This window comes from Stegodyphus dumicola, chromosome 9, assembly GCF_044657685.1.
Source record: "Stegodyphus dumicola isolate Sdum_Otavi_A_Nest chromosome 9, ASM4465768v1".
Taxonomy (NCBI): Eukaryota; Metazoa; Arthropoda; class Arachnida; order Araneae; family Eresidae; genus Stegodyphus; species Stegodyphus dumicola.
The window spans coordinates 149,738,192-149,758,520 of record NC_140776.1 but is presented as its reverse complement, the minus strand read 5'-3'; the positions used below and the strand labels follow the sequence as shown (position 1 = coordinate 149,758,520).

Sequence of the window (20,329 nt, the reverse complement as noted above, 5' to 3'; positions counted from 1 at the left end):
TAATGTTGGGAAGTTATTGGGAAGTACAACCAATTTTCCAGAAATATATATCCGATGCCAAATTCTGTACATCCTAAAACAATGTATGCTGTAAAAATCAGCATATCCTAGAACAGAATAACAGATTAGCAACGCTCTTAATACAAATTAGACTACATTTATCCCTTCATAATATACAATAATTATATTTAGGACAGGTTAAATGTGTACAAATATTGTAGGGTGTTGCTTCTTAATTTCTATTAATTATGTTCATTTTGTTCCTAGTTAGACTGTCAGATGACTTATTGGCTCGTCTGGAAGAACAACTACCAAATCAGAAGAAGATTTAAGCAAACTTTTTATTTTAAATATTCACTTCACAAATGTAGAGTTTGGGCTTACAAATTACTGCCTGCAGTTCGCGGGATTTTAGGTAACATAAGTCACCCAAACGGATAGTGGTTAGTGACTCTGACTACCGTACGGAAGAGCTTGGGTTGGAATCCCGGAGAAAGCATGGATGTCTGTAAATGTATAGTGTCTTTTGGGCATAGGAATTCTCTAAATATATAGTAGCCCATAGACCTCTTATGTAGTTTGGTGACAGGGAAAAAGAGATGGGAGTCTCTTGGACCCATCTCTGGGGTGCTCTCTCTTAAAATTGCGATGGGACTGGGGAAAGAAAACTCGTACTGTCGCCTATATGGTGCCTAAGGCTCTTTCCAACGGCAGACGTGATCTTATACTCCTTGCCACCATAAATTTCGTGGGCTTGTTCTAATGATGTGATCAGACAAGTGAGATTAGTCACAACAACAGAGATAACATAAAATGTCAATTAAAATTCAAAGTAAATGAACTCTGGAGATTCACAAGGTAAAAGACTACCAAATATTGGCTGAAATTAATCAAATTTTCAGTAACTCGGTTAGCAAAAGGGCTAGCGCCGGTCAGCAGTAATTCACGGACATGGGCAAGGAAATAAAACAACGATTAATTTCGCTGCGAAAGAACTCTGTTTAATTTTTAAGAATTTGTTTTTATATACGTGCATCTAATTTGCATCCAGATGTGAGTTGACAAGAATTAGAAATGACAGCATAGATCCAATACTAAAATTATGCGCTAATTAAACGTAATCTTATAGCCCGGTTTTAAAATGACTAAAATTGACTGCTAATGCGAGTAATGACTTGCTGACAATAGCAGTTAAATTGTTAATGCATGCAAATGAGCTAGTATTTGATTTTAATCTTCACTAAGTAAGTGTAGCGAAATTTTCTTGAGGTAGCTCCATTTAAAACTATTAGTACAATTAATTGCAAACCTTTCAAACTGAAAATCAGCAAACGATGGAAACATAAATGTATTATCGCTGACAGGTAATAAAATATTTTGAATCAAAATGCGATTTTAAATAATTATTTCGTTATTTACTAAAAAAAAATGAATGAAGGTCTTAATGGACGATTGAGTTTACTGAGCAATCATATTTGTTCTGGCTGTTTGCAACAGCAACAACAACTCAACTATCCAGAATTCTCATTGCTTATGGACTTATCTAATGCTCTCTTTGTTTGGACAAAATGAGTCTTCTATTTCTGAGAGTGAGTAGTAAATTATAGAATCTGGTATTCTTAGGAAGCATAAATTAAAGAAACGCTAGAAGACTGTTTGATGAATTATGCTCAAGTTTTAGGTATGGCAAAATTCAGAGAAGGGTGTAAAGAACCCTTTATTAACTCAATACCTTCATAGACGGCACCGACTCGCGCTTACAAAAGCCAACACTTCTCGCTTAATTCAAAAGGTAACAAGTTACTTAAAACAAAATAAAAACAAAATTAGCCTTTTACCGGTTACTTAACGCGCAGGCAGGCTCTGACTCATAAAAACCGGCGTAAACAAGCTTAATGGCTAGAAGCGCTCAAAACCACAGAAATCCAATCGCTAGTAAATCAAAGACAGCAATGTAGCGTTCAGGCGGCAGAACACATTCTCCTCTTTTTCTGAATTCACCTCCCAAAAGTTTCTTTTAAATACTAACTTCTTTCTGCCTTATTTGAATACACGCGAGCTGACTCATTAACATTCTGGCAAGAAAGCGTGAGTTGAAAAACGAGACTAACAGAAAAGGTTGTTTCAAAAATAAAATTAACTGTTAGATAAATTAAGTGAATCCCCACAAAGTGATAAAATCTTTACAATATTTGCAATATAGATTTAAAAAAAAAAAAAAAAAAAAAGGATTCTTATTTATATATAACACAGCGCTGATTTACAGATCAAGTTTTCATCTCTTGCATATAATCTCATGCTACATATACAATTTTCTGCTATACCCGTATAGATTCCAAAAGTTTCCAAACTTCAAGGCGATCCTGTCCTAACACCATTAAACATGGCTCTTCTGGTGGCATTTAACACAGCTGGATTTAATGAAGGGTCCCAGATTTTAGATAAGTCTCGAAGTTATATCCTGGTTGCTCATAATCTTGTTTTTGTTTGATAAAAGCAATATAAATAATCCTTGAAAAAATGCTATATATGGTTCCCAGACAGTATTAATCAGACCTAACATCCAGTGACTTTCATATGTGCAACGGAAAACTACAAACATGGAAAATTCTAGTAAAATTCCTTTTAAAGTTATTAAGTACTATGAAGAATAGTTTTGTTATGTACAAACATGTTGTCGTAACAACTCATATGAATATACATCAAGGGAGAAAACGTGGCCACTGAACAAATAAAAAAAGAAGTAATGATCAAGTTAACATATACAGCTGTTCAAAACTTTAAAAGGAAAATATTCGAGATTGCGAGAATTCCTTCCACTCTCAGTATCATGAGTAAGAGGAGGAAACCGAGAAAAAGTTATGAATAGAGTGAGAATCATTCACAGACAGAAATGTTAGTTTAAACGAGCATTTATTTTCTTTTTTTGAGTGTAGCGTATATAAGCGAGTTCAAAAACAAAGTATTCACGATCGCTTTGGCGGGCACAGATGTTATCTAATTAACGCGATAACTTGGACGGGGAAAAAGTGATTAACAGAACAAATGAGTCCTTAATTACGCGCTTAATCTCCGTCCTTTTTTGGGCAAGAAACCGGGAATTATATTCCCGGAACACTCAGCCGTCTTTGTTTTTAATTTTCGTGATGAAGCGTTACAGTTCGGGAAATTGATCGAAGTTTTGACGTACTTTCAAGATTATTTAAAAGCAAAAAAATATTTAAAGGGAAAATGTTATATGCATTAAGTTAGAAATAATTTAAAAAATACATTAAATCACCATGAGTTGAAAATATTTGTTTACATTGCAATATGCAAATATTTGTTTACATTGCTTTTCTTAATTTATCATTTCAAACAATTGTTTAAATTCTCTTCGGATTAATAACAAAAGTGAACGCTAATTAAATTGTCTGAAGAAAAAGGCGCGTAATCAGATCATTCTCCAAATGCAAGGAGAAACAAGTAAATCCTAATAATTAAGTTGACATTATGAAAAGATGTCAACAATTTCTGGTAATCTAATGGTAAAATAAAGATCTATGCAAAGAGGAGTTTTTATATTAGTGCCCAGTTCAAACTACAGGCTCAAGAAAGATATCTGGATAAATGTAGAATGCTTCAAGGGAAGGCAAGATCCCAATCGATGATGCACGTAATCATAAAAATGATATCAGGCCTACCGAAACAAATCGCAACAGGCAACATTTCCCAGAAACGTGTTCCTCCAAAACTATAATCTGACTCTTTAGAAAACGTATTTCAAGACCACTTTTTCCATTTTAGTTTGCCACGTAACTACGATAACGATAGCTGCTGGAGATGGTCGGGTCCCCTAATTTTTCTTTTTTAAATTTATTTCAGATTTGCTTTTTTACTTCCTGAAATGCGCACGAATGAAAGTTGATTTGAACTGCAAAATCAGAACGTGTAGAATGATGACAAGCGTTAAGATCGTAAATGAGGGATGGTCGCAAAGAACAACTGCCTATTTTAAAGTAACAGAATGCGGATTAAACGGTGGGTTTCTATCTGCAGTATTATTTTAGCCAGATAAAAACTTGTAAATAGACTTGCAGTCTTTTTGATGATTTATGTATTGTTTATTTATGTAAAACGTATTTTTTCCCGAGCCTTGGAGAAACATCTCAGCAGAAAATCCGATATCTTCGCAGCGCCCCTTGACAAGGTACTTACGCCCTCTCCATCTTGCATCTTGTCCTCCACACTCACTTGGCCATTTTTTGTACCTGCATCGCTACTTAGAGCATCACCTTTAAGACAGCAAGTTAACAATTTGCAAACTGCAAGCTAGACGCGGCCTCAGCGGAAACTGGACCTACAATATTACATATCAATAGCCAAAAAAAAAAAAAATTCTGTTAAGTTGAATTTCCGTAAATTAACCAATCAGAAGGAAGGATCACGGAAATTGCTACGGAAAATTTTTGCAAAGTTCCGTCAAAAATTGCGTCCTGCTTGATGTTAAGAAAACTTGTTTGGTTTGATAGAACTCTTACACTTCTAATCATAAGGGAGTTTAAGAAACATTTAATAAGATCACATAGCAAGATCCAATTTGCATGTTTGGAACTGTTTTTCTTTTTAACTCTTCCTGTGATGCTACAAACGTTTTTGGCCCATCAGTGATGAAGTTTTATGTTTTTACCTCACGCATGTTTTGTACAGCGAACGATTTGTGTGAAAGGAAGCTATGCAAAGAGTTCTGCTTACTTCTGAAGAGATTAACTCAGGTTTAACAAGAAACACAAAATGGCTTTACAAAATTGAAAGGGATACAAAGTGAACTTTTCTTTACATATTTAATAGTATGAAATGCTTCTATACAAAAAAATGCAACTAAATACGAGTCTGAAATATAATTTCGACAGAACCACATTAACGAAGACTTTAACTAAAATGCTTGTGAAACAACGCACTGATTAAAATTGGAATAACTATTACTCGTTCTAAGAGTTACAGTTTGGTTCAGTGCGTTGTTTCGAATATCATTTCAAAACACTTCTTCAGTTCAAAAATTTGCAAGAAAAAACGCTGAGAATAATATGGTTGTACGCAAATTGCTTGAAGAATTGATGATTAATTAAGATTCTTTCTTATGCGGCTAAAATCAAATAACTACCAAATCTATATTCACTGATTCAGTATTAAATTTCCTAGCAACGAACGTAGAGATAAAAAAAAAAAAAAAAAAAAAAAAAAAAAACTTTTAAATCGAAATCGGATTGCTTGGAATAAATAATACTCAAAACTATTAATAATGTTACTATTGGTATGCAATAAGTATTTAGATACAGAATTTTTATTCGCTAATATAAGTCTTTTACCAAAACCTAAAATATAAAACTCTTCCATACTACCATCTGATTATATTTAACATCGTTTACGGCGTGTTTTGCCAAAGAATGGGGAAAAAACTGAATGGTTTCAGATTTTAACGGTTTCCCAAAAGAGTTAGTGTTTTTTACGCTTTCGCTGAGCTCCTAGTCTATTCTGTTGTAAACTTACTCCCTGCTAACCAATTTCTCTCTCTCTCTCTCTTTTTAAGAATCGTTTTTATCGAATTTACGGCGTATACAATTCAACTATAAAATTACAAATTATTTAAAAGCAGCCTATGTTTAGAAGTGTTAAGCGCTGGTATAACATTTTTTATTTTGTTCAGCCTTTTCTGAGTTTATCTTATCGCTGTTTAGTTTCTTAGTAAGATGGCTTAAAAAACTATTTTTTTGTTCTAGCTCTAAGGGCAGAAGAGTTATTAGTTTCAAAATGGCATTTTGCGTTGTTTCACTTTTTAAATTGTTTCCACCAAACATTATTGCCCTGTATTATATTTAAAGAAATTAAATAATGAAGAATCTGCATGAATTTCGAATAATGCAATCCTCCACCCGAACATGGGTACCTGCACGATCGAGTTTCGAATTTGTTTTATTACCTATTTCATATTTTGTAAAACTTTAACGAATTTCTGATTAACAAAATCAATGATTTCAATGGCAACACTAAAAAAATAAAATTTTTATCTCCACCGGCACGAGACTGTCTGTCGGAAATTCTAACGATATGCTGTTTTTAAATATTTTGTGACACTGCTGTTTGGATTTTTTATGTGGTTTAAATGCGAAGAACAAAAAAGTAATATGTTGCGCAGAAATGGGTCTTTTTGTAACGTTTTGTGTGTTACCTACTGTTAATTAAATATCAAGTTCTTCGCTCTTACGGTCCCTAAAATTCAATACAACAGCAAATCGCAAAACATTTAAAGACAGCATACCTTCAGAATTTCCGACAGACAGTCTTCAGCGCTGGAAATGAAAACGCTTTATTCCGTATAGTGCTCGTTTTCAAATCTTTGAATTCTTTAGTCAGAAATTCATTAAAATTTTACAAAGTATGAAACAAATAAAAAAAATACGTAAAACCATTCTATGAAAATACTGAATATTTTAATTAGGTAGATCATGATTTAATTGCATTTTAATTATTTAAATATACCGGATTCAAAAGTATAAAACGAATATTCTTAAAAACTGCATGCATTTCTTTCAAATAGCACCGCCCAGAGGGTAGAGTGGTGAGGGAAGCTTACTGCGATACCAAAGAGCCCGGGTTCGAGTCCCAGAGAAGGCATGGATACAAACTGTCTGTCCCTTAATACGAGGTATCGGTGGCCGCCTATTAGGTTCCTCCATAATAAAATGACGCCCGTTTCAGCGCTTAGTTACGGCCAAAGCTTAAAAATGGCTAGTGCCCGTCTTAAAAATAAGATAAATAAAACTTTGAAATAACTTAGTTTGTTATTCCATAGCAGATAGAATTAATTTGAAAGATAAATTATACTGCATTTTACCGAATGGCAACAGACTCAAATGAAAAGTGAAGCGACGCAATTGTAGAGATTCGAAGGAAAATCCCATTTCGACACTAATAGCCCATTTTTGCTTAAAAAAAAAAAAAAAAAATTGCAATATTGCATTAGCAAGCATTTTGTTGGTGACCAATTTGATGTTCTTTTACATTTAATATCATATATTCTAATATGATGTCCACACGTTGATTTTCTGAAAAGTATGTAAGGTAAAAAATATTGACCATTAGAATCTCTACAGTGGCATTTTTGTTTTGGAATTTCTGCATTTAAAACATATGAAAAATTAATTTCCTACTTGTGTATGCATGGGTTTTTATGATAATGTAAACTGTCAGAATTAAAATCTTTTTAAACAACATATATTGAAAAAATTGGTTAAAATATGCTTATGATATGCTCCATTGAAAATAAATACATACTGCTTCTGAATGCATATGCTTCTAACCTGTTTTGTAGAGGGAAAAAAAAGCAAGTCAGGCTTGATGTATACATAATTACTTTTGAACTTGCTCTGTGAAGCATTTCATTATTGCTATTTTAATCTAACCTTTGAACACAACCTTTGGCTTCCAATTTATCATTGGCAATTTATCAATGAGTTATCATTGGCTTTTCAAGTGCAAGAATATGTGCACAATACTGAACTTCAGCATACAACGACACGTATAATATGCGTAGTCGGAAATCTACGTTAAAAATTTTTAGGTTTATAAAACGGTTTATAAAACCGTTTGTATTCTGATTCGAGTTCAAGCTCCGGTGAAAGAGTTACTTATATGCTTGTGTTTCTGGGTTCCTGCATGAGTCACGTAAATACGAGCAAATTTCTTTTAGAAATATATCCTCAAAACCATCCCCCCCCCCATTTAAACAACACGGCTTCGCGTGCTTCGTTTAATCAATTAACCTTAAATGTTTAAATAAGGAGTGCAGACATCACACCAACGTGCAGCATTACGCTAGCGTAATGTCTGCACACATCTTTTCGAAAAATTTTTAAAATAAGCAAAAAAAAACTTACTTCCAGAGCAACTTAATTCTTTTTTTTTTTTTTTTTAATTTCACAAAAAAGATGTCAAAAGAATGGTGCTCTCAAAATTTCAAAGGCAAAATCACAAACTACATAAACAATAAAATATTTGTTCGAATATAAGATGCAATACTATGGAGGAACTGACTATTTGTGGAATATTAAAGTATATAAAAAAAAGAAAGCTGTTTTTCAAGAGTGCACTATGTTTTTTCATATCTAGGAGGCACACATGAGTAAGTTTTAGCAAATAAAACTAAAGGACGAGAGTTCTTAAGAAATTTTCGACTGCCTTATTTAGTATCCAGAAAGAAGCTTAAGACCCATATATCGGCAACAGCCCATTAACAATTGTTTGTTATGCGCCTCATAACAATATACTATTCCCGGAGAAACTTCTTTAAAATCTAACAAATGCTTTACTCATTTTTGTAAGTCAACTGAGAAAGTATCCACTCAGATGGGTAAAATATTCAAAAGAACTCAAATGGAAAAAAGAAGACGTTAAGAGCTTATTTATCATAAACATGAACAACCATTTTAAGAAAATTGCTATAAAACCTCTGAGAAAAGAAAAGAGTATAAATGGTAGTAAACGGGATACATCAACAGAGTATTTTTCTCTGCTATACATTGCGCAACAAGGGATATGTTTCTAGTAGAATATATAATATATAGACGGAAAACGATTTTAAATGTCGTTATATCAATAGCTCAATTTGTTAGTTCATTTATTTCCCTTAACGTTGTTTTGCAATAACCTGCATTTTTATTACATCTATAAATTCAGAACTTTTAAATAATATTTATACGTAAAAGACAAGCTTAGAAAATTCATTCGAAGTGTATGAAATATGCAATATATATATATATATATACAAAAGAAAAACTTACAGCAATGTAAAAAAACTTACGTCAATGTACGCATTATGGCCAAGACGTAGTCAACGTCTGATTTGGTCCTTGGGCAAGATACATATGACAGTTCGATCAGTTTTATAATTCGTTTGGGGAAAAAGAGTCCTTGCGCAAGAAAAAGGAAATGATGTACATCAAGTATGCGGTTTACTGAATAGAACAATAAATGAATATTATTATTGGAGCAACAGGTTCCTTAAATAGGGACACAAGCGGATCGGCTTCGTTAGACCAAGCATACTCAGCGTGCTCACACATCCAACAGATATGCGATACACATTGTAGAAATAGATTCAAGCAAGACAAATAGCAGCACCAGTGGGCAAGACCTGAAGTTCTAATGAAGGTAAGGGACTACAGACTGAGATTTTATAGCAGATGGCCTAACATACACATTACTACTACTCAAAGGGAACAGGACGAAGCAAAATATGTAAACATACAAATATTTGCTCTTGTTTGTTATCTTGCTATGTTAGAGGATCTCTGTTACGTCAATGTACGCATTATGGCCAAGACGTAGTCAACGTCTGATTTGGTCCTTGGGCAAGATACATGTGACAGTTCGATCAGTTTTATAATTCGTTTGGGGAAAAAGAGTCCTTTTGTTAGCACAAATTTAGGTATTTTGCATAATGAAACTCGAAAGGGCATGCGAAACGAACGTGCGCCAAGATATATATTGGCGAGAGAAAGTAAAGTTCGTGTGCAATGCAGTATATTTGACTTTTACCTTAGCTACGTGCAGTGTATTCGATTTTTCACCCCTACTTATATCACGGCTCAAGGTCTAATTCAGTTAGTACTTTCTCTTTTCAGGTACGGTGTCAAAGTATGTTCCTTTTTTTTTTTTCTTGTTGCCTAAATAGGTATGCTTGAAGATGTATGACTTATATTTGTATGTAAGTTATCTCCTTTTCGATAATTCAGTGTTTTAATGTCTGTGAAGATTATTACTTTTTGTTATGCTTAAGTTAAGCAAAATTCTCCTATTTTATTAAATAAAGATTTCGTAGTTAATTTTTTGACTTATGATTCTTTAATGAAAACTGCGCCTGAGGAAACTTACTCATTACGCCTTCAGTGCTAATGCACAAACCAACACCTTTATGCTGTCCTTACGTAGAGATGTCAAGCAAAAACATCGTTAAATTGCATTGGATAGCGGTCAAAATGTATATTTTCGTTCAACTCCCTTCCATTTTTGAAGGAGAATCCAGCAAGAGGGGTTAGATGGGTTCCCCCATCTTTTCTCCTATGGAGGTGCCCCTACCTCCAACCTCTCGACAGCAATTTAAATCCCCGCCAATATTTACAAATGTCCGTGCCTTCTCCGAGATTCAAATCTGGACTCTAGCAACCAAGCTCTAAAATGCAGACAACGATAACGTTTTTAAATTTATTTTAAATAAAGAAAGGAGACTGAGGAAATTTAATAGTCCCGCATAGAAGGACGATAAAATACTCAGCAAAAATTTCATAATAGAGTTCAACAGCCAGTTTGAATTAGATTAACGTTTCTAAAAAAAAAAAAAAAAAATGTAGGAAGGGGGAAGAAATTTGAAGGGATATAACACTATGCATCAAAAGACAGGATGAAAAAACTTTGGCGTTTCTTCATTGGTTAGCTAGAATCATAAAGTAGGGACACTTTGAATGGATGAGTAAGAGAAGAGGAAGGTTGACAAGTAGGGGACGGTTGTTCCAGGTGAGGGGGTATATCTTTGGATCGCTTTTACTTATTGAGGATTTCCTTTCCCCATGTTTTATACTGCAGGTATTGTAACAATGAAAATTAGGTAAAAGGAAATAATCTGAAGTTTACACCAGCATATCCTGAGCTTATTTGAATACAGAAAAGTTCAAAAGTGGCATAACCCTGGCTTATTTGGATTAAGATAACATGCATTGGACTTCATGTACTTTCGTTGCGAAGTTTGAAAGAAAGCATTTAAAAGAATATTATGGCACGGTTTCTTTAAAAATATTTGTACCACAGGTAAGAGATACAATAAATTGATACAGATTTTATTACTCGTTTCGGAAAAGCATTTATCTTAACTCGTAACTTTAATTTGCCACTTTTATTGCTCTCTTCGCTATGACTGGGAAAAATTTTATGTTATTAGAATTTTTTAGAACCAGTTTTTCAGAGGCCAATGTAGGTTCATTCTAAATTTAACTAATAAAATCGTTTTTAGTCCAAAGGGGACTTGTCCCAAAGGGGATGGAAGATGATGGTGGGAGGACACGATAATTCCTTAGAGCTTTTCTAGTTCTTTTTATTGCATATTTCTGGTTAATAAGAGAAATATTTCTATCTATATAATGCACATTTCTGTCCTTTGTGGAATGTGATAAATCTGATAAATTTTGAAATATGCTAAGTGAACGAAATACCAAACTGTGGTGTTAAACCACAGTTGGTTTTATAAAGTCTCGTGAATTATTCCACTAGTCTTCAAGTACTTTTTATCCGAAATAATAATAATAATAATACAACAGATGTAATTTTCCATCTGTAGTTTTACAGCACTTTTGCTTCACTTGTAGAGTCATTAGGTTATTTCGAAGAAGGAGCGATGAAAAATGAGCAATGCTCTCGCCTTGACTGGAACCACGGATCTCTCGAATACGTGCCGAGCGTGCTGACCACTACACGATGAAGGCATGCTAAAAAGGCTTGAGAAATACCTTATTCACCAAAAGGGGTAGAAAGAAGAAATTTAACCTGAAACTATTATTAACTAGTTTTATTCGAACAGACGTTCCTATTCTTTTGTGCTTGAAGAATCTTTCACACAATATTTTCTTCTTCAAATCTGCATGAAAACTGCATTTTAATAAATAAATCACAAAAAGGCTCATTACAGCAACTATTAAGTTTGGAGCAAATATTAAATTTATAAATCTTCATTTTTTGAAATATTAAGCATATTTTGTGGGTTTACAATTAATTAATATGAAGTGATAAAAACTTAATATTCTAAATCTTCTACTTTTTGGAGGGGGGGGGGGGCAAAGCGAATTCAATCTGAGACAACAAAGCCCCGAATATTTTGAATTTAATGTATGTAAAAGCCCTATCACCAAGTGTCTAGAGAAAGATTTCAGCTAAAAGTGCTTTAAATACCCCATGCTGCACGAACACTATAGGTGTATATATATATATATGGCAGTCAGTATCGCTAACCACTATATCGATCAGGTGGCAGTATATATTATAAAAATATTATAAAGAAAAATAATGATACGATGTGTTGCATTAATAAACAGTAATGCTATAATTTCAAAATTATATTAAAAATGCTCCTAGGTATAAAGTAATTTTCAGCGCAAATGCTGTAATTTTTCCTAATTGTGACAGAGAAAACGGTCATGATGATTTTGAACTAAGTACTTTATGCAGAGAAAGAAGAAATAACGAATGAAAACCAAAATTTTTTTGGCCGTTGCAGGAGGTTTTAGGCCAGAGGATTTAGTGAACAGCCATGAAAAACAGAAAAATATAGGTTTACATGCTTTTCGCTTTTCGATTGTAACAAATAAAAGTATACAATGTGCCCAGTAAAGTGTTTCTCGATTGCAACACATGAAAAATAAATTATACATTATTAATTATTAAAACTAAATCAGAGCTGTTGACTAGCAATAAAGCTAATGACTAGCAATAAAATAAGCATGCTAGTCAATTTCTGAAAGATTACAAACGTTTTGATTTTCGTACATGAATTAAAATTAAATAAGAAATTAGTTCATTATATATTTTCACCGCTCGTACAAACCAGATGTTCAATATTACAAAAGGGAACTTTTCTTTTTGAGTGTAATTCTTCCACAGAGAATTCGCGTGCGCTATGTATGGTTTGAAGAGATATTTCATACCAGAAGATCTCATTTCTTAAATTGTTTAATAAGGTAATAAAAGCCCGACTGGTGGAGGAATCTTGAAGAATTCCATTTCAACAGTTCAAAAAAAATAACGCGTTATGTAACACTGCATATCATAAAAATATTCCTTTTGTTCTCAAAGGGCCAAATTTTTAACTCGTACATTATCGCTCTAGCATAAACGAACTAACTTCAAAGAGTATTATACAAAATTATAGCTTATTAAACCTTTAATTAGATATGTTTGCAAGAACCTTAAGCAGTAGACAACAACGCAAGCTCTGCATCCAAGCCCCCCCCCAAAAAAAAAGATTAAAACCGACGCCAGCAAAAGATCGTCAGCGTAAAATAGCACTTGAAGTGCAAAATAAAAAGCCAAGACTGTTTCAAAACTTGTGAGATAACATACCATGTTTAAAAAATTTAAACCGAATAAATATAGACTAAAATTTATTACTTCGATATCAAAATGAAATATTCAAAAAAGTTATGAAGTTGATTGCATTTTTAAGATAACTTTTTCAGGAATTTATGTTTATCCACGGAGTATATTCTTTGAATCAGTTCCTACGTGCCCTGGTTATAAGCATACCTTTTAGACTGCTTACAGTAATATCACCTCCGCATTTTTTTTTTTCGTAATTACAGAAATCAATTTGCTGCATTAATTTAGAAATCGAAGAAAACAAATATCGAAGAAATTTCAGCGGTTTTCTTGCCAATTGTGTATATTGAAAGAAATCAAATGTTATTACGTTTTCATATAATAATTTTAAAAAAAACTTACCTTCTTTACTAGCAATGAGTGACAATAAATGCATTTCTACATAAATATTTTTATAGAATTTCATTTAGTAAACTTAAAGTATTTTATATGTGCATGAAGTTTGTTAGTAAAATATTCCGTCTCTGAAATTTACTGAAAACTTTTCTCCTGATACATAATTAATTTACATTAACTGAAGTATTATAAAGAAAAAAAAAATAATAATAAAAATAATTATAATAACATTATCATTAATAATAATTAAATTATTATAATTATTATTAATAAAGTAAGGTACACGATCAGTACACGATTGAGTTTGAATAATTACATTTTGCCTAACAAATTGTTTCACGTCAATGCATAGTAAATTTTTTTAAAAAGTGCACTGAACTTAATATTATATAAATTTTACCGGAAAATAATAAAATTAAAATCAAAGCCTTTCACAAATTAAAAAGATAACATTTTCTTTAATTTCTGCACCGCATCCTATGTATTTAAATGCTAAAATAAATCTTTGCTAAAGTAAAATATTCAAAAAAAATTAATTACGGTTTGTTATTTTTATTTCGTTAGCCTAAATTTGCAAATTACCAACACATTTGTTATTTAAGAATTCGAAAATGAAAAAGAATAAAATAAATTAAATAAAGCATCTTACCGGGTTCAAATGAATCCAAATTCTGTATGCTGTGCATCAAACAGTCACATCTTACAAGCGCTGCTACGAATATCTTTTGTATGCCCTTTTTTTAAATGCCTTCTAGATGCAGTATCTCAACATGCGCTCACAAGAACAGAAAAACCACTGCTGATTTTAATTATATTCCTTTTCCTCTTTGTGTGTTCAATTTTTAGCTTTACATGATTCAACTCTAAATCGTATGAAACACGTATTGTATCACTTACAGATGCCAGTCGACTAAATATTCACAGCAAAGCATGTCCACGCTGCTTATTACTCCGCTCTACATTGTTGAGTTACGAAAAACTTATTCTTTGGCTGCATCACAGCATATTCTGTATGTCTTTCACAATCCATTTCTGCACTATCTGAGTTTCATTCAACGGTTCTTTGGTAAATATAAGAAGAGGATGTTTACAGCAGGCCACGGCCATGCCCTGTCCTACAATACCAACGACGTCATTTTTGTTATCCGTCGTAAAAATTACCAACAATAATCCCAGAAGCTCATAAAATCAACGGGTAACCCCACACACACTACTGGCAGCTCGCATTGGCAAACGAATCCTCCACGGTGTGCCATACGCAACTCCGCGAGAAATCCCGCAACGGGGCGGCAGGTGGGGTCGCCTCGAACTCCCCAAAACCACGCAACAGCCCGACATTCGAGGGATGGCTGAAGCCATACGCGGGCTTTACCATCTGCTGCCTGAGCAATCGCTTCAGTGCAAGCACAACGCTGACGGACATACTTTGTCATACAATAGCGTCTCCCCCCCTAACTTTCCACAGTTATTGTAATCGCTTTTTATGCCAGGTGGCGGGAAATTTTTTTACGATTTCCAGCGCCCCCTTTCCCGCCTCCTCCCCTTGTCGGTCCTTTGTAAGCTGTTGTGCGCAGGGGTACATAGAAGGGGATATGCGCGCAAAGGAAATGGGTTATGGAACGTAGACGAGACCGACCTCTACAGTGGATTCAAGACTTCGAACTTAATTTTTAGCTGCTACACTATAGAATATTTTATTCAACATATAAATGTTTTCATATACTTGAATAATCCGCTTTGTATTACTATACGACTTCATGCCATAGATGAAAGATATAAAAGCTATATATATTTTTTTCAATAATTATATTTTTAAAAGGACAGACATAATTAATAAAGTAAGATAAATCCCATGATATCGGATCGGTTAAAGGTAGATTTGACCGTAACATTTCTTTGTTTGATGTAGTACTTTCGTATTATATTACGCATGCGTATTATATTAACTTTATTTTTAAGCGCAGAAGTTACTGTCACCTCAAAAATTAACCAGCCCAAAATTTCTTCGCACAGTTATTGTCATATTGTAATTTCTCCGCTTGAGTTCAAAAATTACATTAAAAAGGCTCGCAGTGGTTCAAAATTACTTTGAAGGCCCAGAGTTCTTCTTCAAAAATTGTTGTATGTTTATTCCTGCTATAAGATCCTTGAACCTGTCAAATATTTTCAGACACAGCATACATATATTCAAAACGCAAATTTAAAAAAAAAAAAAAAAAAAAAAAAAAATACTTTAAAATAATCTTTATACGTCATATCTTCATTTCTTAACAGCAGCTACCAGGAGTTAAAACCTGATACCAAGATCACACTCCTCTTAAATGAAGGTTTACATAAGCCATTTCTTTATTTTTCACATCTGATGAACATATTCAAAGCTTTAAGAATTTATGTAACATATTCAAAGAATTATGTGCATTTCAGAAGAGTCTGAGACCTTCTCAAAGTTATGAGGAGGGGGGGATTCAAAAGACCCCCAATGAGTGGCTTAAACAAAACCAATAATAAATACAGATAGGTCATCCAGATTCATTCACAAAGAGTAACGAAGGGGTAGATATCACGTCCACGAATGCTGTTCATTACTATTATGGATGATACATTCAAGTCCTCGAATGCCGGAATGCTACGAACCTTGAAAACGATTCTAGAAAATATATCTTCTAGAACATTTTGCACCTGAACCTCGAATCATTTCGCACAAACGTTGTTCGTTACTATCTAATAGGAATAAGTGAGACATTCGAGTCACTAAATATTTGAGCAGCATGAATGCTGAAAAAAAATCCAGATTCTTAAAATCCTAACATTCGAATCCTAATCTAAATCACTTCGCATGAATGTCGTTAGTTACTATTAAGGATGAGACATTTGAATCCTAATCTAAATCACTTCGCATGAATGTCGTTAGTTACTATTAAGGATGAGACATTCGAACCGTTGAATCCTAAAAAATACGAATATTTTCGAATCTTTATTTTTGCAATTTTTGCTGCATTTCATTTAAACTTAGTTCCTCGAATTTCCTTCGCGATATATTTCTCATTCAATTAATTCAGTTTTCCCTTTGCGAAAAAAAAAAAAAAAAATCATAAAAATTCAAAACATCTTCATTAAAAATTGTAAAATGCAAAATAAATAAATAAATAGAAAAAAAAAAAAAACCAATACAGTTAAAATAGAAAATAAAATTTTTACAATTAAAATTAAGAGTTTTCTACTCAAAAACAAGCATTTCGGCCAACGTGCAAGAAGATAGATTTTTTGGTGCACAAAACAGAAAATTGACTTTTTGTCACACTTGGCAAAAAGGCACTGAATTTGGCGGACAAATCAGTTTCAAATGCAAACAAATGACGGCCTCGTTACGCTTAGTACCGCTTAAACAATTTTTAAAATGTTAATTATTCTACAACTATTGCATGCAGAATTATTACTAATTCTACAACTATTGCATGCTAAAGGCATAAAAATCTAAACCGGAACATAAGAATAACATAATTCAATCACTTGTAAATGAAAAAATGCATAATTTACCAACATATAAGAATAAAAAGCAGAGTTCACTGAGCTTGGTAAGAGGGTGAATACATTCGATGGTGAGTACGCGACTGTTGCAGTTTAAAAGACATTTGAGTCATCAGCACTACCTTGTGTCTTAAAACCTTTCAGTACTTAGTACTTTTAGAACAATTAAAATAAAAAAATTTTAAATTTGTTTTAACTTACTTCATAGAAATTAGTGTCTTATGTTTAGCGTTTATCTATGTTAATTCTTAAAGTATTTCTTAAAAAATTCTGAAAAAACATGAAAAACTTTAATCTTTATACAAATATGTTTTTGTTAAATTATGTTGAAAAAAATGAACCACAAGACTAAAGAATTTTAATCGCGTTTCTCATTTACTAAATTTCATTTTTATCGTCTTAACAAATATAAGTATGTCTTCGAAAACTTCATCGTCAAATTTCTTTTTATTAAACGTAGATCTCAAACTTTGCTTTGAATAAAAACTCTTAAAAACTAACAATTTTTTAAAACATTTTTTCCTCTTATTATTATATTTTATGAACGATTCGAGATTTAATAAATTCAAGAACCTTTTAGAATTCGGATTTGAATTCGATAAAGGTTAAGATTCGTCATCCCACCTTTAATTACGACGGTCAAATCATTAGTTGTAGTATCAATAAATTGCGGATTTTAGTCAAATGTTCAAATGTTACTGATAAAGAAACAACAAATTAGTAGTATATCTTTTTTATCCTTGCAATTGCTGTCAGCTTTCTGAGATTCAAATATTTCTTCATTTTTAGAGAACAAAAAAGCCCCAGGACTTTAAAGTTACAACAATTTTTTAATTAATCGATGATATGGTAAATTTGGAGGGGGGGACATATCTTAAGCTGCAAAAGCAGCTTCTAGACTTTATAGTAAAGGAATTATTCATACTTACATGCGTCGTGTTTCAAAATCCATTAGAATTGTGTCTGAATTTAATACTCTTCACATTTCCATTTATTTATGTACTTTTCGTTGTAATAATCATTGACGAAATGCAGTATGACAGAAAAAAGATAATCACATTCTGGAACCTGAAAATAAGAAATCAATGTAATGAACAGAGTCAAATAAATTTACTTATTTAATAGCTCGTACAAAACAGTTATAAAACAAACTAAAATGGAGCGAAACTCGTTTGTTACTTCTAAAGTAGCAAATAAAATCTATACATAACACACATCCAAGCTATAAATTCCAAAAATCTAAGTATCAATCGATTTCTTAAAACATAATATACTTAAGTTACTTTAGAAAATTAAATTCTTTTTAAGCTATTTTAGTAAATTAAAATCGAATATCGTGGCCTTCCATTAGCAGTGTTATGATAAAATGTTTGGCGTTAAAAACATTTGTAACTAGATATATTCAGCTTTTAGGCCACCAATTAAACCCAGCACAATTAATTTGATAGAGTTGACAATAAGACTGTCAATCCCCTACTCAAAATGAAATCTTTAATTTTTCATTCATATTAAACTCTTTTTTTAATTTTCATAATATAAGATTATAAGATATTTATCCTAAAGGTAAAGATAAAAGGTATACATATCGTCGGAACCACTATTAATTCTTATAAGATATTTCTCCCGCCTTCTTAGCATGCCTTCGTAGTGTAGTGGTCTGCACGCTGAGCGCATATTCTAGAGGTCCGTGGTTCGATTCCCGGCGAAGTTGTTGCTCATTTTTCACTTTTCCTGCTTCCAAAAAATATCTAATGTCTCTACAGTGACGCCCGAACTAAATGGGTGGTGGATGATGATTCTCCCCACCCAGGATTTGGCGATAGAGTCCCCTAAAAAAAACCCAGTCGCCCTTTAAAAGAGGGAGTATATAAGGTATTTCTCCAGCCTTCTTCGCATGCCTTCGCGGTGTGGTGGTCTGCACGCTCGGCACCTATTCTAGAGGTCCGCGGTTCGATTCCCGGCGAAGGCGTTGCATAATTTATATCTCTCCTGCCTCAAAATAACCTAATAGATCTACAAGCTTTTAACTCTAAAAGCAAGTAACGGATTAAAAGAGAAAAGTAATTTATTATATAACTTAATGCGAACATCAGATTAAATAACTCTCGTAAAAAATTTATATACAATTTTATATCACGAATAAGCGCGGAGCGCCCTTGATAAATTTATAACGATAATGACTTATAATCACTTTTGATAATTAATTCTACTAATAGGTTTCGTTATTTAGACGCCCATGTATATTATTACCATTACATAAAATACCCCCATTACATAAAATTTTAGATAGATTTTGTAAAGAGGATTATTTAAGCTCTTACTCACATTAAACTTCATGATAAATTATTTTTCTCTTTTTAGCTCAATAATTATTTTATACTTTCAAATAAAAGCTTTTTTTTTTTTTCCTAAAAACTTTTTATTTGCTATTTATTTATTTTCGCCTTTTTTGTCTCACTGACATGTTGTCAATAAAATTATTAAAATAAAAAATAATTTTTCAACAACATAGCAACACTGTTTTACTTCCAAAAATTATGTCACGCAAATGGTCGAAAATCAAGCTATTTTCAAAATTTTTCCAAAGAAACTTCATTCAGAAGACTTCTTCCGCTCTATCTGGTGGTTTAAAAAGTAAAATTCCGAGAATTTTAGTTTTTTTCGATACATAAAGATATATGCAGAAAATTGGTTCAACATTTAATTTAAAAACATCTAAATCGAATTTTGGAAATAAATCACTTTACCTCATTGCACGAATACTTCACAAAACATTTCCAAATGCATCTTAAATCATGTGTGTGCAAAATTTGAGCTCGATAGCTTATCAAGACTTAGTTTTAAAATTCAAAAGGATCTTTCGACGATAGCGATATACTCCATGAGTGAGATAGATAAAAATTTATAAAAACTATGCTCCTTAATAGCAATCTAATACATTTTATTGACAAAAAGATATTACAACATTTTTTGCTAATTTAGCAGCAAATTCTATTAAACGATTACATAATTATCAACAAACGCTCATAATATATTGTATTTGAAGATGACCTTTGTTCATGTACATATACACTGCTGGCCACCGTAAATGCAGCACCCTGAAGGAAGGGTGCAAATATCATGAAATTTACAACATGCATTAGCGGAGCTGAGATATGCAAATGATTAGAATTTCAGAGCAGACGCACGTCATGCGTGCCTGTGGCTCCACTTCAAAGTGCTACTTAAGGCTTGGAGTTTTCGGCGACTTCAAGTTCGGCAATTGTGTTTTTCTTGTGGTTAAAAA

The 20,329-nt window shown here is 32.7% G+C and overlaps 1 long non-coding RNA gene across 1 annotated transcript in view; it reads right to left on the bottom strand.

Annotated features, from left to right (window-relative positions):
- LOC146995512 (uncharacterized) overlaps positions 1–18,107 on the bottom strand; it is a 269,460-nt gene extending 251,353 nt beyond the window's left edge. Inside the window, exon 1 of the long non-coding RNA XR_015043231.1 lies at positions 17,973–18,107. This is a non-coding gene — a long non-coding RNA (uncharacterized LOC146995512). The remainder of the gene's footprint in view (positions 1–17,972) is intronic.
- Positions 18,108–20,329: the final 2,222 nt, after the last annotated feature.